This window comes from Rattus norvegicus, chromosome 3, assembly GCF_036323735.1.
Source record: "Rattus norvegicus strain BN/NHsdMcwi chromosome 3, GRCr8, whole genome shotgun sequence".
Taxonomy (NCBI): Eukaryota; Metazoa; Chordata; class Mammalia; order Rodentia; family Muridae; genus Rattus; species Rattus norvegicus.
The window spans coordinates 99158980-99178139 of NC_086021.1; the positions used below are offsets into that span (position 1 = coordinate 99158980).

General features: G+C 49.9%; 1 long non-coding RNA gene across 1 annotated transcript; it reads right to left on the reverse strand.

Annotated features, from left to right (window-relative positions):
- Nucleotides 1–3552: 3552 nt before the first annotated feature.
- On the reverse strand, nt 3553–15073 carry LOC134486407 (uncharacterized). Its single transcript, XR_010065267.1, has 3 exons — nt 14272–15073; nt 12966–13065; nt 3553–4711 (listed from the first exon to the last, which is right to left on the reverse strand). It is a non-coding gene; the product is annotated as an uncharacterized LOC134486407 (long non-coding RNA).
- Between the last annotated feature and the right edge of the window lie 4087 nt (nt 15074–19160).

Sequence of the window (19160 nt, forward strand, 5' to 3'; positions counted from 1 at the left end):
AAGCAGCTTACCAAAGGTTACTGACCTTGTCAATGCTGGACTTCAACTTGGACCTGGGATTGAGATTACCCCTTAAGTTCAGATCTGTGGGCAATGCCAACCTTGAGCCTAGCTGAATGTCCATGCAGGGCTGTCAGGGCTGGGCTGTAGAGTAACCTGCTTCTCCGAAGGTGTTTTCCATGTCTGATGCTGGGTGGTCCTTCCCAATGATTGGCTGTATTGGCAAAGCCCTGAGCACTCAAGATAGGTGGGTGCTACCTCCTTCTCTTACACAGGTGGGCAAGCAGAAGCAGCCAGAGGCAAAGCTGGCCCAGGTCTCTCTACAGAAATCCCTCCAATGCCAGGCTCAGCATCCTCCGTGTTAGCAGACTGGCAGCCCTGGTACTCTTGTCAAATGAGTGCAATCCTAGTTTTCTGTTTCTTTGTTTGTTTTTGTTTCATTTATTTTGGGTCTTTGAAGTGGTTTGGACCATTGACCATCATGGTGGGATGAGCCCACTGAGGTCAACCAAAGGGAGAGCTGGAGGGCTGGTGGCTTCAGGGGGGTGGGTAGCTTGCCTGTTATCACGGTGTGTAAAGGGGGAACATGGCCATTCTGTGCCCAATGCTTGGGGTGAGCTGACAGATCCACAAAGGGGTAAAGATGCTAGAGACACCTAGAGCAAGCAGGTGCTTTGGACCCATATAGTGGGGCACTGCCTACTCAGAGGTGTGCCTGAGGAGGGGGAACAGGACCTGGGGTCCAATGAGCTTCAGATGGCTTGTGAAGAGAAAGGAAGAAAGGGTGGAGGAGAAGAGGTGGGGAGGGAGAAGGAGGGGAGGGGAGTAAAAGGGAAGGTAGGAGAGGGGGAAAGAGAGGAGAAGGGGGATGAGGGAAAGGGGAGGGAGAGGGAAGGGGAGGGGAAGAGAGAGAGAGAGAGAGAGAGAGAGAGAGAGAGAGAGAGAGAGAGAACATGTGTCTAGGGACTTAGAAGTTTGGGGCTGGCCCAGTTCCCTCATGCAGATCAGCAGACTCTGCTCTCACCCAGCAGACGTATGTGTGAAGACAGACATGGTTCACAATCCCCCTCCCAAGGGACACACTTGTTGGGGTGCGTCTTGGGGACTTTCTGCTCTCCTCCTCCTCTGTAGCTTTTTGTGTGTCTGATTCCAAGCTCCCTCCTTCTGTCCCCTCCCCGTATCAGGTGGCTCTCTGACCTCCTCTCTCTGGGCACCACCTTGCTTATTATCCTTTCTCTCAGACCATCTTTGTCCCTTGTCATCTCTGTCACTCTGTCCTATCTCCTTTCCATCCTGTCAGGACCCATATCCCTGTGTCCCCTGTCCCCAGCTCCTACTCTGAAAAAGAGCTCCCGGAGGCCAGCCAGCAGGTTGTGAAAACACCCAGGGCCTCATAACCTGAAGGGCAGGATTGATGAGAAAATAAACTCCTGATTAGTGTTTTAATTTTGAGGCTCTTTGGAGGGGACCGAACAGCAAGGGAGGCTGTGGAGAAAACCTGCATTATTAAAGCTACAAATCCTCCCTTGCCAAGAGGCTGGAGGGGAGCAAACAGGGCTTCCTTAGGGATGTTGAGGCACAGGAGGGGCAGGCAGGAAAACAGATGGTTCCCATGCCCTCCCCAATGGAGGCTTCTGGGAGGGGCAGGTCCTGCTTTCTTGTCTTCTGGCTTTGAGAGCATTGGCTTCTGGGATGGAGAGATAGAAGAAGCCAGGTTAGCCCCACTCTCCCCACACTGGCAGATGCCCAGGGGAGTATGAGAGTTTATCAGCCGTGGGCAATGAGTGCAAAGGAAGAGCCCAGGTTCAGACTCCCAGGACTGGGTCCAGTCTTGTTTCTGCTCTGTGCCCCAACCCATGGGCTGGGCGCTGAGGAGTGTCTTCTGCTCCGGGGATATTCGGGAATGACATGAGCTAGAACGTGTGTTAAATACAGCTGTATGCTTGCTCAGCTCACACATAACTCCCTCCTCCATTCCCCCAGGGCTGGCAGGGACAAGTGCATTTGGCTACGCCTAGGTTTTCACACCGGTCTTTTGTGCAGCATCTGAGATCCTCAAACATGCACAGCAAGTGTTTATAGCCGCTGACCATCTCCCAGCCTCTGATTCAAACATTTTGAGGAGCCTCCACATTGGCACCACCACCGTAATAGCTTTGTCCTTCTTTATAGATGGCCTGAGACCTAGCCCCTGCCCAGCGATCACAGTGCCCCAAAGGAGTGAAAGGAGACTGAGTCTAGGTCTGGCCTGGGTCCTCAGCGGGCTCCCTGCAGGGAGTGCACAGGCTACTCCTCTGTTGGGAGGCCTTTCTGGAAAAGGCAGCCAGGTGCTGGGCTGGGAAACACGGATCCAACTCAGAAACAGGTATGGAAATTCCTTGGGGTGAAGGCTAACACTAGTCACCAGGCAGAGACTGGGCAATGGGGCTCCCTTACTTAGTTCCTACGTAAACCCTGAGAAGCCGTCCTGAGATCTATTTTTAGAAAGAGAGCTAGAATCAGCCTCAACTCTGCAAGTTCAAGGGCTCTTGGCCCTCTCCTGCCCTCATGGAGTGCTTTCCTCTTAGTTAATCTTAATTGTTAAAAAATGTGTTTAAGCGGGGCTGGGAATTTAGCTCAGTGGTAGAGCGCTTGCCTAGCAAGCGCAAGGCCCTGGGTTCAGTCCCCAGCTCCGGAAAAAAAAAAAACAAGATTTAAAAAAAATGTGTTTAAGCCTGGCCCTTTCTGCAGTAGCTCCAGGGCAGGGGCCCAGGGAAGGGAGCATATGTCCTGGGATGGGCTAAGGGGTCTGGTTGATTCAGTCTGTCTTTCCTGCTTCCCTTAGGAACTTGTCTGTAGCCTGGTTCCATCCTGGCTGTAGTAGTCTCTCAGCTGCTTTTGCTAGTGTAGAGAGCTGGGTGGGCAGGGTGGGTAGGAAACCCATTGTTGGTGTTCTAAGGTGTGCATGGCTGCTTTGGGCCACCTGACCTTGGGCAATGACTTTCCCTTTCTGTGCCTCTATTTCCTGCTCTGCAAAGTAGAGACACACACACACACACACACACACACACACACACACACACACACACAGTCCCCAACCACTCTAAGTTCAAGGTCAACCTGGACTGCATAATAAGATCCTGGCTCAAATAACCAACACACAGTAAAACATTTCCCTTGGGGAACCATCCAGTCTGGCCTCCACACCCAGAGGGTACCTTGTCATACATGCTGCAACGGCTATCTGTCTGTCCTGCTGTTCAGGGTCTTTAAGACATGATTGTGGCCACCACTTGGTGCCTCTTCAGCCTCAGCCTGGCCATCAGTAACCCTTGCCTCAGTCCCTCACACCACCAAAGCCATCAGTCACTCAACAGTCCCCACACCCTGAGTGAACTATGTTCAGGAGCTCCGTGGTCCTCTACCTTCCCACCCAAGTCAGTCAGCGCCATCACCCAACTTGTAGAAGAGGAGACTGAGTCTCTGTTCTGTTGTGAGGATCCCGTCCCTGAGAAGATGTAAACACTGTCCATCCCTCCTCCTAAGGTCCAAATGACAAATCAGCTCACCACAGGCAGCTAGTAAGTTTATTGGGCTTAGAGAGTATGGATGAAGGGCTTCCTACGAGAGCAGGGGGACCCCAAATCAGCCAAATGGGAAAGTCTTTGCCCTGTATGGATGATGGCATCCTCCAGTCACATACATAATGGAATCTTCTTCCCTTATTCTTTCCCAGTCATATCTTTTAGTTCATTCTGAAGTTCCCCGCTGGGATGGTTTGTATATGCTCAGCCCAGGGAGTGGCACTATTAGAAGGTGTGGCCCTGTTGGAATGGGCACGTCACTGTGGGTGTGGACTTAAGACCCTCACCCTAGCTGCCTGGAAGTCAGGTTTCTCCTAGCAGCCTCCAGATGAGGATGTAGATTTTTCAGCTCTTCCTGTTCTGGATGCTGCCATGCTCCTGCCTTGATGGTAATGGACTGAACCTCTGAACCTGTGAGCCAGCCCCAATTAAATGTTGTCCTTACAAGAGTTGCCTTGGTCATGGTGTCTGCTCACAGCAGTAAAACCCTGACTAAGACACCTGCCATGAGTAGGTAAGAGAAAACCACACCTTAATGGCTGGATACTCAGATGAGGGTCCAGTGACCTTCCCTGCCCCTCATTCTGGGAAGAAATACCAAGTTCACAGCTCCATCGGGCTCAGGAGTGGGCACACCTGAGTTCATTAAGATGGCCACAGTCTGGCTGTGAGGAGAGCCCCTTACAGCAGTCTGAGATCATTCACTGCATGGAAAATGTGCAGGGATTTAAACCTATGTGCACCTGCGAAGGGGTGTCATTCACCCAGATAGAGCAGCTGAGAGGGAGGTGACAAGTAAGGACTCTGGAAGCAAAGCAGGAAGGAGACAGAAGACGTGGTAGGGGGAAGCCCAGGTGCCATAAATCCAACCCGCCATTCTGTTGATGTCTGTGGCAAGAAGATTCTAGACATTTTGGTAAGAGGAAAACTGGCGTAGCAGTCTCTGCACTGTAGCTCTCTGTGTGTCCTCCGGGAGGTAGCTTAACCTCTCTGTGCCTTAGTCTCCTCACCTATAACGTGGAAGAACCTTGCAGGGTCAGACTGAGCATCAAATGGAGGTCTCTGCATGCAGCTGGCATCACCTGACTTGAGGTCCTGTGTCCTGTCCAGAGTCCAGCTCCCATCCATCCACGCAGTCATTTCCTGGACTGGAGAAAGGGGGTGAGACAGACAGATCTCAGCAGAACTTCCTGCTCCAGTGGGTGACCTCAGGCAGAACCAGCCCTTCTGGAAAAGAGCCACAGGAATGTGGTCAGGGAATCATCAGGGGTTTCAGAGTGTTACTGCGGGGGTGTGGTCTTCCTGCAAATGGAGGAAAACAACTGGGGAGCTGTTCCAGGGAGGACTGAGTCTCAGGGAAGAGCCCTCACCTCTGAGCTAGAAAGGAAGCTGAGGCAGGAAGCAGGAAGGCCTGGCTGTGGCCGTGCCTGCCATTGCTGCAGCCAGTGTCCTGGGATGACCGTGGCTGAGGACAGGCTGCAGCCTCTCAGACTCTCTCTGACCTCTTTCATAGAATCAATTCTGAGCATGTGCTTGCACACAACCAGATTTTCCTGTGTTTGCAACTCCAGAGGTAATTTCCCAATGCCAAAGGTGTGATCTCTGAAGCCCACTTCAACTGACATTGCACCTCTACCCTCGGAGGCTGGTGACCTCCCATATCTTCTTTGATGTAGTTGAGCCTCAGTTTCTGCTTCTTTAAAATGGGTCCATGCAGCATCTACTCCCCAGGATGATGAGATGGGTAGAGGGCTCAAAGTGGCCAGGGCTTGAGGAAGGTGAGCCTCACTGCCTCCTCTCACACCTTCCGAATCAAAAGGAAATCAGGTGAGAGAGGAAGGGCAGCTGGGAGGAAGGGAAGGAATCAGGGAAGGAGGGGAGACACGGAGGAAGAAGAGACAGAGTGAGGGGGGGGCTCCTCAGCCCTCCCCATCTGTGCTTGATCCTGTGTGGATCTTGTGCCAATCACCACAGCTAATGTGAGTTCACGAATCCAGCAGCTCTGTCATGTTTGGAAGGTACTCCTCCACAGCCCTCTGGTTCTTACAATCTTTCTGTCCTTGAGCCTTGGAGAATGGTAGGAAGGGGGTCCCTTTTCTACTTTTAAAGTTTGTTGCTTTTCCCTCTGAGGTCCATCCTCCCTCTCCCTCTCCCTCCCCCCTTTCTTCCCTTCCCCCTTCTCCCTCCCTCTAGTACACACTCACATATACCTGCCCACACAATTACATATGCCTCTGAATGGTGTCTGACTTAGAGTGAATCCCCAAGTACCAATGAACGAATTTCAGCCCTCCTGATGGTGCTAGGGACCCTTCATCTTTCGCTAGAACTCCTCAGATTGACCCAGGCCTTCAGAGATAGTAGTAGCTCATTGGAGAGACTCGGGAAAAGCAGAGAGACTAGACTAATCACTCTCTATTCACAGTAACCAAATACAGGAGGGGGAATGCACAGAGAGGTTAGGAAATCTTTGTGAGCTCACACAGGATTACAGCATAGGCTGCCTGGCTTCCCAGGGTGTGCTCTTAACCCCATTCTTGACACACCTGTGAAAACAGAGAAAGAAAGGCTGAGGCTGGCTTCCTCGAGGCTCTAAACTGACAATAAGTCCCAAATATTCCCCATAGGGTTAGCAATTATTATCTAACCTCTAGGGAGCCAACTCAACACAAGGAAATGAAAACAGCCCCGTGAGAACTTCCTGGCTGCTGCTGGGAGTTGGGTGCTTAGCAGTGAACCCCAGGTGCGCTCAACTAACAGGGAAGGATCATGGGACCAGGGAGACGTTTACTGGTGTCTCCAGCTACTTTCCCCATTTATTTTAATTAATAAGTTAGCTGTGTGTGTGGTATATGTGTGTTCACATGCATGTGTAGGTGCACACGGCTATGTGCTTACACTCGAAGGCTAGAGGAGGACATCCAGTGTCTTTCTCCCTTGAGAAAGGGTCTGTTATCATAGATTTTTAAACTAGGGTGTTGGCCATCATGCCTCAGAGATCTTTCTATTACCATCCCTATCACTTCCAGCCTCTCCCCATTATGCAGCACAGTGAAGGTCGAAGCACTTGAACTTTGTAGGAGGTCGCATGGAGGCAACCTCGACACAGCTAGGATGGCTTCAGGAGGCCAAGGACACAGACACAAAGGGCAGGGCTGGGAAATGTGATTCTGTCAGACTCCAGAGCTCATGCCCTGGTGGCTGGGCTGGGACACAAGTGCACACACACACACACACACACACACACACACGTACACACATACACACACACACACACGTACACACATACACACACACACACACACGTACACATACACACACGCATGCACACTGCTACTTTGTTTTGCAAAGTACAGTAATGCTTTGACCCTGGCACTCTCTACCATTGACCTCCAGTAAATAGAGATCTCGGACTTGTTCCTAGACCCAGGATGACCCAGGCCCAGCTTGGCCACAGTTCCCATTCTTATGGGCCTGGTTACTCACCAGCTGAGGGCTGGCTGCCTGGCCAAGTACAAACAGGAGCCAGGGAAGTCTAGGCCCAGCTCTGCCTCTGTCTCGCTTTGGCCTTTAGGGAGAGGAGAGAGCTAAGAACTCCCTCCCTGAGATGCAGTGAGTGCCACAGATAGGCTGGGCCATTCCCATGTTTGCACACGTGTCTAGAATATGAAGCATTTCCCCAACAGGCTTCATGCTGGGACACCGGCAGGCTGCCAGTCTAAAACAGCATCCAGGCTCCTTCCCTGACTCTAGCTGTGAGCCTGTGTATCTGTCAGCTATTGCTGCTGGCAATGCTGCAAAACAAATCATCCCCCACTCTAGCCACTCACAGCCGCAGACGTTTAGCCACACACTGTAGTACCTTCAAGTGACTGACCATGGTGCCTCAGGCCCTGAGCTCACAGACAGGCTGAGCAATATGGACCATGGTGCCTCAGGCCCTGAGCTCACAGACAGGCTGAGCAGTATGGACCATGGTGCCTCAGGCCCTGAGCTCACAGACAGGCTGAGCAGTATGGACCATGGTGCCTCAGGCCCTGAGCTCACAGACAGGCTGAGCAGTATGGACCATGGTGCCTCAGGCCCTGAGCTCACAGACAGGCTGAGCAGTATGGACCATGGTGCCTCAGGCCCTGAGCTCACAGACAGGCTGAGCAGTATGGACCATGGTGCCTCAGGCCCTGAGCTCACAGACAGGCTGAGCAGTGTGCCTGTGTTGGAGGCTGCAGATCACACTCTTGGATCTACTATAGAGGGCATTGAAGGACAGTTGAAGGACAACAGCTGCTCAGGGAAACCTTATGCTCCCATCACAGTGTCTGAGACCAGCTCTGTCCACACCAACAGACCCCCTTCCCACACTCTGTCCTCTCTGCTCAATGCCAAGCTCATCCCCAGTAATGCAGGAGCCTCATTCTTTCCTGTCCACGAAAAGAAGATGGGCCACAAAGCAGTGAAACACAGGAGGACCCCTGTTTCAATTTACAAATAGAAGTGGCCCATTTGAGTCACTACTGATTCAGGTCTCCTTCACCGGTCCTGAATTCAAATGCTGGGGCGATTGAAGGAATCTCAGGCAGTGACAGGAGTAATAGGGTGATTGAAGGATGGAAGATTCCTTGATGTTGGATAAGCCCAAGCCCTCTTGGCACCTGCTTCTTTGAGGCCCCTCCTGTGGAGGCTGGTAGCCCAGGCTCCCCCCCTCCACCCTCTCTAGATGGCTGAAGCTGAGGAACAAAGGCAGACAGGGCTGCCTCATCCAGCAACTGCTCTTGCACTCACATACCTCCCCTCAGGAAGAGAAGCAGACAGGAGGTTCTGCCTTGTGAAAAATGGCTGTCTCACACCCAAGGAGCAGCTTAGCGTGGGCAGCCAGCTGCTTATACCATGGAGACAAAGGGACACACATGTGGCTGTGGACAGTATAAGGGCTGTCGGGGGGCAGGGGACAGAGTTGGGCTGGGTCAGTATATCTGTGAAGTTAAAGTCACTTCCCTTCTCTGGCCTCAGATTCCCTGTCTGTGGCATGAGTGGGAGGCTCTGGAAGGTCCTTCTTTTAAGCAGAGCCTCTTTGGTCCAAAGATTAAATTCTTAGGGCTGGTGTGACTCAGTTAGTGAAGTCTGTTCATAGAATCCTGGCTTTGGTCCCCTGCACTTCATAAAAACGGGCGTAGTCATAGATACCTATAATCATAGCATTCAGGAGAGTCAGACGTTCAAGGATATCCTAGGCTATCTCGTGAATTCAAGGCTAGCCTGGGATACATTAAACTGTTTCAAACGTGAAGAAATGAGGATAAGAATCAAAAGTTCTCACCCCTCTCCTTTCTGTTCCCTTCTCTGACCTTCAGAGTGCCTGTGTATACTATGACCCTCTCCTTTCTATCAATGTATGCACCCTCTTAGCTCCTGGGCTGCTGGACTAGAGGTGGGTTCCAGGCAGGGCAGGCAGGGCAGGCAGGACCCTCACTCCAAATATCACCCAGATAGAGGCTGCTCCCAGATAGAGGCTCCAGAGGCCTCCCGCTCAGGCTCTGGAGAAGGGGGAGGCTTTTCAAGAAAAATGTCACCCAGTTGGTTTCCAGATAGAGGCTGTCCTACCCCACATTAAGCCCCATGGTGCTTCCCACCCAGGTTGCTCAAGTGTCCGTGGGGTGCTCTTTCCGGATGCTGGAAGCCTACTTTTAGGCAAAGGTCCACACTAGGAAAGCATTTCCAGGCAGGGATATGAGGAAGGCCAACTCCAGCCCCCCAGGCCCCCCCCACCACACACACACACACACACACACACACACACACACACACACACACACACACACACACACAGCCTCAGCTCAGCTCCCCATTGGTTCCTCATCCCCTGGTGTTCCTACCCTTCATTAAACCTCCCTCCGGGGTTTGGTCTGCTGAGTTCAGAAATAGGTGTTATAAACTGGTTCCTGCATCCAAATTGCCTCCTTCAGCCCTGAATCTGTAGACAGGTGGGTAAAACAACTGAAGACACATAGCCCCAGCTTAAAAAGACCAAGAGAAAGGAGCAGTTGCCAGAAACTCGGAGATCTTTGACACCTAGAAAGGGAATTTCTGGAAGAGCTGTGCCTTTAACAGAGAGACCCAGCCCACCAGAACGCACCCAGAAGCTAATGGACAGCTTCACAGTTCCCAAGCCAGTGCAGGGTGTGCAAGTCTGTGCGGGGTGACCAGCGTGCATCGGTGTGTACAGAGACTGTGGATGCATTCACACATGTGCACAGTCCTCTCAGTTCCCTTGAGTGTCTGACTAGGCAGGGAGGCCCTTCTGATTGCGAGGACACTGAGGCAATGTGTTTGGTTTGCTCAGCTAGAGAGTGTGAGGCCTGCTTAGAAGCGGGCTTGGAGGCAGCATAACCTGGGCTCTGAAAACAGGGCTTCCCTCCTCCCTAAAGGGAGGGCGAATGATGCCAATGGAGGAAGGAAGGTTAGGCCTGGAGGTGGAAGCACTATGATACTTGACGCCCTTGGGGAAGTCACTTGTGGGCTCTGCATGTCTCTAAGTCCTATAGGCACACCCAGCCTCCACCTTCTGTATCCCTGGTAGCTGCTGGCCCTCCCAGTGGAAGGCTGGGAGCCCAAGGCCTGCAGGGAGCCCAGACAGCTGCTGACACCAGCCCTCAGGGTGGAGGTAGAACATCTCAAATGTCTCCCAAAGGACCAGGGAAGCTGTCTATTCCAACTTCCTGCCAGGATGGAGGATTTAATCACACTCCCCTGTCCTCTGACTTTAACTAGCTAAGCAAATTCTCGATCCCCTCCCCATACATGGCTTCTCATGACTTGGTTGGGCAGCCAGCTTTCTTGGGGAAGCTTGGACAGAGAACCTTGAAGGGACCCACAGCTTCTGTCCCTCTGCATCTGGCCTTGTCACCAAAGGAGCCTTGCAGAAAGGAGCAGGGGAGTTCAACACTCTGCCACTGGTGCTTCCTCGACCTCTTTTGTCATGGCCTGCATATCTAGTGGCATAGTAACTTCTCAATCATTGAGCAAGGCTCACCCTTTGCCTGCCTGTGTTTGAGAGGCGCCATTGTCCAGGGCTATAAATCATCCTCTTTAATTATCACCAGTGACACATTTTGGCAGGAAGTGGACTTGGTTCTGCTGAGGATGGAGTGAGGGGTCAACTGCAAATATGCTTAAAACTGTGCCCTGCCCTGAGGGTCAGAGGTCACTCTGAGCAACATTTAGTGAGTGACAGAAGACTGGGAGGAGTTATTGCCACACACAGAACTCTGGAGTGGATGGCACTACAGCATTAAATGCACAACTACAAAGAAGGGGAAACCAGCCTGAAGAACAAGTGGGTGCTTTCTCCCCTAGGCCCTCTCCTTCTCCCCTTTCTTCCTCCTTCTCTTTCCTTCCTTAATTACTAACTTTCTCACTTTTCTCTCCCCCTCTCTTTCCCTCCCCATCACCCTCCACCCCATTTCCTTCCTCTGGTAAAGAGCCTTGCTCTAACCGTTTTTGTATGGTTACCTCTCTCTTGATATTCAGAATCTTCCACATGCCAGATTTGTGATTGGCCTCAGCCATGGCCTGGCTGTAGCCCCAGGAGCTTGCAGTCTGCCTGACAAGTCTGGCATTTTGGTGAGGACCAATACTGACCACAGATTGCTGATGTTTTGTTTGGCCCTGGCTGAGAGTAGGGAGGGAGGGAGATTATGAGTCGATGTCTATTGTTGACATGGGCACAGCCATGTCAGGGACACTAATGTCTTAGTCCCACTGGAGTGGCAAAGCCTTCTCAGAGTGAGGCTCAGAGGGATGGCAAGACCTCCCTTGGGTCCAAGTACAAATGTTGACTGTGTGCAGAAAATGCCTGCAGTAGATTCTCCCCATACATTTATGGCCTGAGGCCTGCTCCTACTGAGATTTAGTGAACTCTGACTCCTTGTTCAGCTGTGTATAATAACCCTGCTTCCCTGTTTAGTTGTAGATAATAACCCCAACTTGCTTATCTGCATGCAGCAACCCTGCCTCCCTGTTCATCTGTAGATAATAAACGCCCAGAGGGTGGCTTCTCCAGCAGAGAGCCCAGCCTGACTAATCCTAGCTTTTCTACATGTGTGTCTGTGCTTCTGTCCTTTCTTCATTCCCTCCCCACACCAGTCAGGTCAGTCCCGGGAGCCCTGCTGAGTGCAGCAGTTGAGCCTCAGAGAAAGCCTTGGTTGTTCTTGGAAACACTAAGCAATAAGCCCAAGATCTTTCATTCACAAACCAACCTGCCCTGAGCCACAAACCAGGTTAGCCCTTGACGTTCACATGCCACTTGCCTTTAGCACACGTGACCAGTAGCTGCATGGTTAAGAACGAGCAGATTGCCCAGTTAGCTAACACTGTCCAACTCGAGTCACCTGAATCTATTTGTATGGTCTTTCCGGACCTCCCTTCAGAAGCCACAGTAGGTAGAGGCTCACGCCCAAGTGTCTTCCCTCCCTTCCTCCTGATCCACCAGGCACTTTCTCAAGTGACCCTGGGTCATATTGGCCCCAAGTGGTGTAGCCTATGCCCTTCTGTTGCCTGCTTATCAGCAGCCCTTCCAAATGGAAATGGTCTTGGGGGTTTTCTACCTTCCTCAGATCTGACTCCTAGCAAAGCCAAGCTTTTAAAGCAGGCTTCAGGGTGAAGTGAGCCCCCGCATGCTGCAGTGGCTGTGACGGTGAGGAGCGGGTATGAGCGTGGGGCTCATACCCATGTGTTTGCAAGGGCTGCCATGGAGCTTCAACAGCTACACAGGGGTCACGAGCCTTCTAAGCAAGGACACAGCTCCACAGAGGCCAGGCAGCCAAAGTGGGGACAAACTTCTGGTGACTGCTCAATCCATATGGCTGAGGTACAGACAAAAGTCCCCAGTAGGAGCCTGGAGAAGGCTAAGAACCAAGGTCCAACCTTGCAGGAAGGAGGAGGCTTCCAATGGGGACTGCACCTGTTGGATGCATGGTCCCTGAGCACTTTTGCTTTATGCCACAGTCCACTTGGCTGCTGTTCTGTGTGGGACACGTGTGTCACCAGTCACCATTCCCCACTCTGTCCCAGCCTTGAGCATGCCAGCCCTCAGTAGCTTCTAACCTTTGCTGAGTCACTCCTGCCCATCTTCTCCACTCTCTAAGCCAGAGCACACGAGGGTGTTGGATGGTGAGTGAATGGAATTGTGTAGCAGATGGAGCCATTGGTGTCTGTGTCACTCAGAAGCTCACATCTGACCAAGTATGTATTTTCTGTTAGAAAATACAACGGGGTGAGGAAGAGGGACGGGGCCAAGTGGAAGGGGTACAGGGTCCTTAAAGACCCGAGAGAGTCTTCCAACCCCATTTCCTGAAGGACTAAGCTGGACCTCAGGAACAAAGAGGGGGGCCACTTTGTACTGACCTGGCGGGAGGGCTGAGCATGGAGAGGAACCTGCATGGCTGAACAACTTCCTTTAGAAGTCAATTCGGGGAGGAAGTGAGCTCAGTGGACTTCCTGTGGCCTGAGTTGGCATGAAGGACACAGGATGTTAGGAGAGGTCCTTTGAGATAAGACACATTAACTGAAATATTTGCTGAGTTCATTCATTCACTCACTCATTTATTCATTCATTCACTCATTCATATACTACCTCATTTACCCACTCATCCATCCATTCATTCATTCATTCACTCATTTATTCATTTATAGGTTCATTCATTCATCTACTCATTCATTTACTCACTCCTTCATTCACCCATTCGTTCACTCAGTCATTATGTTTTATATGTCTGTCACATTCTGCAGCATCTTGGTTCCCTGTCCCTGAGGAGTTTAGAATCCATCAACAGAGGTGTCCTATAAATGAATGAGGAAATAATGTTCTGTCATTGAGTGACAATATCAGGTAGTGGGAGCAGGAAGATAAGGAAATAGATCAGGCACACAGAAAAGGTTTTGTGCCAGAGGTAGGCACGGCGGGACATCCAGGGAAGGCTTTTCTGTGTGGTGACATGAACACCTGAATGGGCTGTGGGGTAGCTGGAGGCACTCTGGCCGAGAAAATTGCAGATGCAGAGGCCATGTAGTAGGAGCCTGTGCGGTTTGGGGCAGAGCAGCAGGGAGGCTGCGGCCACAGTGCTAAAAGCAGAGGGAGGTGGAGAGTGAGGGCCGGGAGGTCCATGTGGGCCTCCTGGAACAGAGGGAGGCTCAGGATTTAAGATGATCTACATGGAGAGATCTGGAGATGGTGAGGATGAAGAAAGGGGCTTGACTGAACAGTCAAAGTCAATGTGATTCCTTGTCAGCTTTATGAAAAAGCTATGCCAAGTGCCACGTGGAGTAAGATGGCCAGAGTCCCTTAGGCATAGAATATGTGGCTCAGTGATAGAGCAGGCTCTCACACACTTGTAATGATTACCACCTCCTGTTCCCACCACTCACAGGTAGCGCTCTCTCTCTCTCTCTCTCTCTCTCTCTCTCTCTCTCTCTCTCTCTGTGTGTGTGTGTGTGTTGGTGTGTGTGTGTGTGTGTTGGTGTGTGTGTGTGTGTGTTGGTGTGTGTGTGTGTGGGCATGTGTGTGTGTGTGCGTGCGTGTGTTGGTGTGCGTGTGTGTGTGTTGGTGTGTGTGTGTGGGCATGTGTGTGTGGGTATGCGTGTGTTGGTGTGCATGTGTTGGTGTGTGTGTGTGTTGGTGTGTGTGTGTGTCTGTGTGTGTACGCGCTCATACCTGAGTGTCATGGCGCACAGGTGGAGGTCAGAGGACAGTCTGTGGGAGTTCATCTCTCCTCACGCCATGCGGATTCTGGGAATTGGAATCAAGTCATCAGGCTGGGCTGCAAGTGCCCGCCTCTGAGCCTCCTTGCTGCTTCTGTTTCCTTTGCTAGACCGGGTCTCACTCTGTAGGCTGGTCAGAAACTCAAGGTTCCCTTGCCTCAGCAGTGGGTTTGCAGGCTGCACCATTGGCCTGGTCCTGCTGTTTCTCAATCTCCTCTCAAGCACACTTCTCTTGCTTTCTTGAGGTTGGGATCTTGGGAGTAGAAGAAAACAACCCTGTTTGGATGAGTCACTTAATTGTCTGTACCTCAGTCTCCTCTTCTGAAAATGGGAAAGTTAACTTTATTAGTGTGTGTTCTGAGTGGATGCAAGGAGCTCAGCGGCTCACACTTCCTAGCAAGTGTCTGCCAAGATCACTTCAGGGCAGATGAGGACGACAGGGGGAGGAGACTGGCGCTGGGGATGAGTGAGCAGAGGACAGAGGTAAGAGCTGGCAGGGAGTAGGAATGGGACACAGTCAGGCTGTGTCTGGGACAAACCGGAAGGGAAGAATGTCACTCACTTTGACATGGAGGGGCTGCGTTTGGGAAGAGTCTAGTTTTAGAGTCAGGGCATGTTTAGGTGCCAGACAGCGTGTGCAGAGCCGAGAGACACAAACGTGGCTGCTCCCGGGGTTGGAAGCTGCCTGGAGGGAGGAGGAAGTTGCTGCTGTGGGAAGAGGTGACTTGGGTAGGTCAAATGGAGGTGAAGGTGTGTGTGGGATGGGCCTGTGAGGTGAGTGCTCTAAAGAATCAGAACAAGAAGAAAGGGAGGGGAATACAGCCTATGACTGTGTTTCAGTGGAAATTTCTGAGCCTGGAGTCATAGCAGGCCTGTATCTATCATTGTTGTTTGGGTTTTGTTGTTTTGTTTTGTTTTTTTGAAACAAGATAGGGTTTCTCTGTGTAGCCTTGGCTGTCCTGGAACTCTCCCTGTAGACCAGCCTGACTTTGAACTCAGATACACCTCCTGAGTGTATGCCAGAGCCACCTGGCTGCAGACTTGTTTCTCGAGTCTGGGTCACTTGAAGCAGAGCCTGAGGCATGGAGTCAGTACATATGATTGACTGAGAAGGGGGTGGGGCGGAGAAATGGAGGAAAAGATAGGGCAGGTCAATCCCAATGGGAAGTGCTTAGTGTAAACTAAACCTCGATTACTGCAGGACTAAGGCCAAGTCTCCAGATGAGGCAACAACTACGAGCCATTAGCAGTCAGGGCTCACAATTTCAGAGATGGCCTCTGGCCCAACAATGTCCACAAGGCCTGGTGTGAGCTGGGCAGAGCTTGGTCCCCTTCACTTGACCAGAAGATCTCTTCTGGGCTAATGAAGGCAGGCCTCACCACAAACAAACAGGAGAATTGCCCCTGTAAAAAGGCACAAGGGAAACCCAGAAAGAGTTTCCAGATTGTGCCAAGGGGCCACAGTGACCTTTGACCTTCCCAGATGTTTGGCTAAGCTGTGGCCCAGTGAACCAAAATAGATATATATTGCTTACTTTCTTGTAGCTGTGATAAAATACAGAGTAGCTTACAGACAGAAACGTTTATTGGGGTTTATGGTTCCAGGAGAGTCCATAGAGGCAGGGGAGGGAGGTGTGGCAGCAGGCACAGAACAAGAAGCTAAAAACTCTCTTCTCAGTCACACAGAAAATGAAGAGAATATAAACTGGAAGTGGAGTACTCAGAGCCCAACCCTGGTAACATGATTCCCCTAGCAATACTCCATAACCTCTCCAAACAGCACTATGAACTGAGGACCACGTGATCCAATTCCTCAGCCTACAGGGATGTTCTCACTTGGGCCTAAATGCATGAGGCAGGCCAGGAAAGTCCCAAGGAAGAACAACAGCGTCCAGAGCTATTCCTGCTCAGGATGCTCTGGCTTCACCAGTGCCCACTCACCTCAGGCACCAAGACCCAAGAGAAAACCCTAAGTTCAGTCTAGTCCTGGAACCAGACTAGGCAGGTTTCACTCAGAGCACCCAGGACAGTATATACTGCCTAACCTAGCATCCCTAGGGCCCCTGAGCCACATTCTGGTCAGCAGCTCAGAAATAGACCCATTGGATTTCAAGTCTTTGGTTTGAAAGAACCTAGCTCGAGTCTCAGGATGGCGTGCCTCAGGAAACACCGATCCCGGACAAGCCTCCAAATGAAAGATCCCCGAAGAGAGACCCTTACTCAAGTCTTGGGAAATCGCGGACCCCAGACACAGAGAGACCATTTTGGATGTAATAAGCAAAGGCGAGGTTTATTACGGAGATCTATTACGGGGATCTCCGGGACGACACGTACCCCACGCAGGAGACAGAGGTGTCGACCCTGAAACTCAAAAGTCAGGGGTTTATATAGGGAAAGCTAGGGGATTTGGCGCGGTTACACACAATTGGCTAATTTCTGGCGCGGCTATAAGTGATTGGCTCATTCAAACAGACAACACAGCAGAAGAGTACGGTGCTGACTGGGGCGTTCAGGATTTTAGAAGCCAGGGGCTTATCAGGGTTTGAAGGACATCTGGTTAAGGTGTGACTCTGAGTAAGTTGGGGGAGGTACCCTCCTGCCAAATGGTTTACGAGTCAATCCCGATAACTCAGGCTGGTTCCTGCATTCCTTTTCTTTATCTTTATGGTCTGTTAGTCCGGGCGGGGCTGCCTGGACTTGCTTTTCACAGTGTTTAGCCCTGAGTCTGTGAATTTTGAAACTTACTCTTTTAATTTATATTTTTAAACCTTAAATCTGTATAATTTTCCTTTCAGGTTGGAGTGGGGAATCTGCATGCCTAGGGCCTTCTGCCTATTGTACCAGAAGGTCACCAAACTATCCTGGTTTAAGAAATGCTTGGCCTATTTAAACAACCCCATAACTCCTAAAGAAATAGAAGCAGTCATTAAAAATCTCCCAACCAAAAAGCCCAGGTCCAGATGGGTTCAGTGCAGAATTCTATCAGACCTTCATAGAAGACCTCATACCAATACTATCCAAACTATTCCACAAAATTGAAACAGATGGAGCGCTACCGAATTCCATCTATGAAGCCACAATTATTCTTATACCTAAACCACACAAAGACCCAACAAAGAAAGAGAACTTCAGACCAATTTCCCTTATGAATATCGACACAAAAATACTCAATAAAATTCTTGCAAACCGAATCCAAGAACATATCAAAGCAATCATCCATCATGATCAAATAGGCTTCATCTTAGGTATGCAGGGATGATTTAATATATGGAAAACCATCAACGTAATCCACTATATAAACAAACTGAAAGATAAAAACCACATGATTGTTTTATTAGATGCTGAGAAAGCATTTGACAAAATTCAACACCCCTTCATGATAAAAGTCATGGAAAGAACAGGAATTCAAGGCCCATACCTAAACATAGTAAAAGCCATATACAGCAAACCAGTTGCTAACATTAAACTAAATGGAGAGAAACGTGAAGCTATCCCACTAAAATCAGGTACTAGACAAGGCTGCCCACTCTTTCCCTACTTATTCAATATAGTTCTCAAAGTCCTAGCCAGAGCAATCAGACAACAAAAGGAAATCAAAGGGATACAAACTGGAAAGGAAGAAGTAAAAATATCACTATTTGCGGATGATATGATAGTATATTTAAGTGATCCCAAAAGTTCCACCAGAGAACTACTAAACCTGATAAACACCTTCAGCAAAGTGGGTGGATATAAGATTAACTCAAATAAATCAGTAGCCTTCCTCTACACAAAAGAGAAGCAAGCTGAGAAAGAAATCAGGGAAACGACACCCTTCAGAATAGTCCCAAATAATATAAAATACCTTGGTGTGACTTTAACCAAGCAAGTGAAAGATCTGTATGATAAGAACTTCAAGCCTCTGAAGAAAGAAATTGAAGATCTCAGAAGATGGAAAGATCTCCCATGCTCATGGATTGGCAGGATTAATATAGTAAAAATGGCCATTTTACCAAAAGCGATCTACAGATTCAATGCAATCCCCATCAAAATTCCAATCCAATTCTTCAGAGAGTTAGACAGAACAATTTGCAAATTCATCTGGAATAACAAAAAACCCAGGAGAGCTAAAACTATCCTCAACAATAAAAGGACTCCGGGGGAATCACTATCCCTGAACTCAAGCAGTATTACAGAACAATAGTGATAAAAACTGCATGGTATTGGTACAGAGACAGACAGATAGACCAGTGGAATAGAATTGAAGACCCAGAAATGAACCCACACACCTATGGTCATTTGATTTTTGACAAAGGAGCCAAAACCATCCAATGGAAAAAAGATAGCATTTTCAGCAAATGGTGCTGGTTCAACTGGAGGTCAGCATGTAGAAGAATGCAGATCGATCCATTCTTATCACCCTGTACAAAGCTTAAGTCCAAGTGGATCAAGGACCTCCACATCAAACCAGATACACTCAGACTAATAGAAGAAAAAGTGGGGAAGCATCTCGAACACATGGGCACTGGAGAAAATTTCCTGAACAAAACACCAATGGCTTATGCTCTAAGATCAAGAATCGACAAATGGGATCTCATAAAACTACAAAGCTTCTGTAAGACAAAAGACACTGTTGTTAGGTCAAAACAGCAACCAACAGATTGGGAAAAGATCTTTACCAATCCTACAACTGATAGAGGGCTTATATCCAAAATATACAAAGAACTCAAGAAGTTAGACTGCAGGGAGACAAATAACCCTATTAAAAAATGGGGTTCAGAGCTAAACAAAGAATTCACAGCTGAGGAATGTCGAGTGGCTGAGAAGCACCTAAAGAAATGTTCAACATCTTTAGTCATAAGG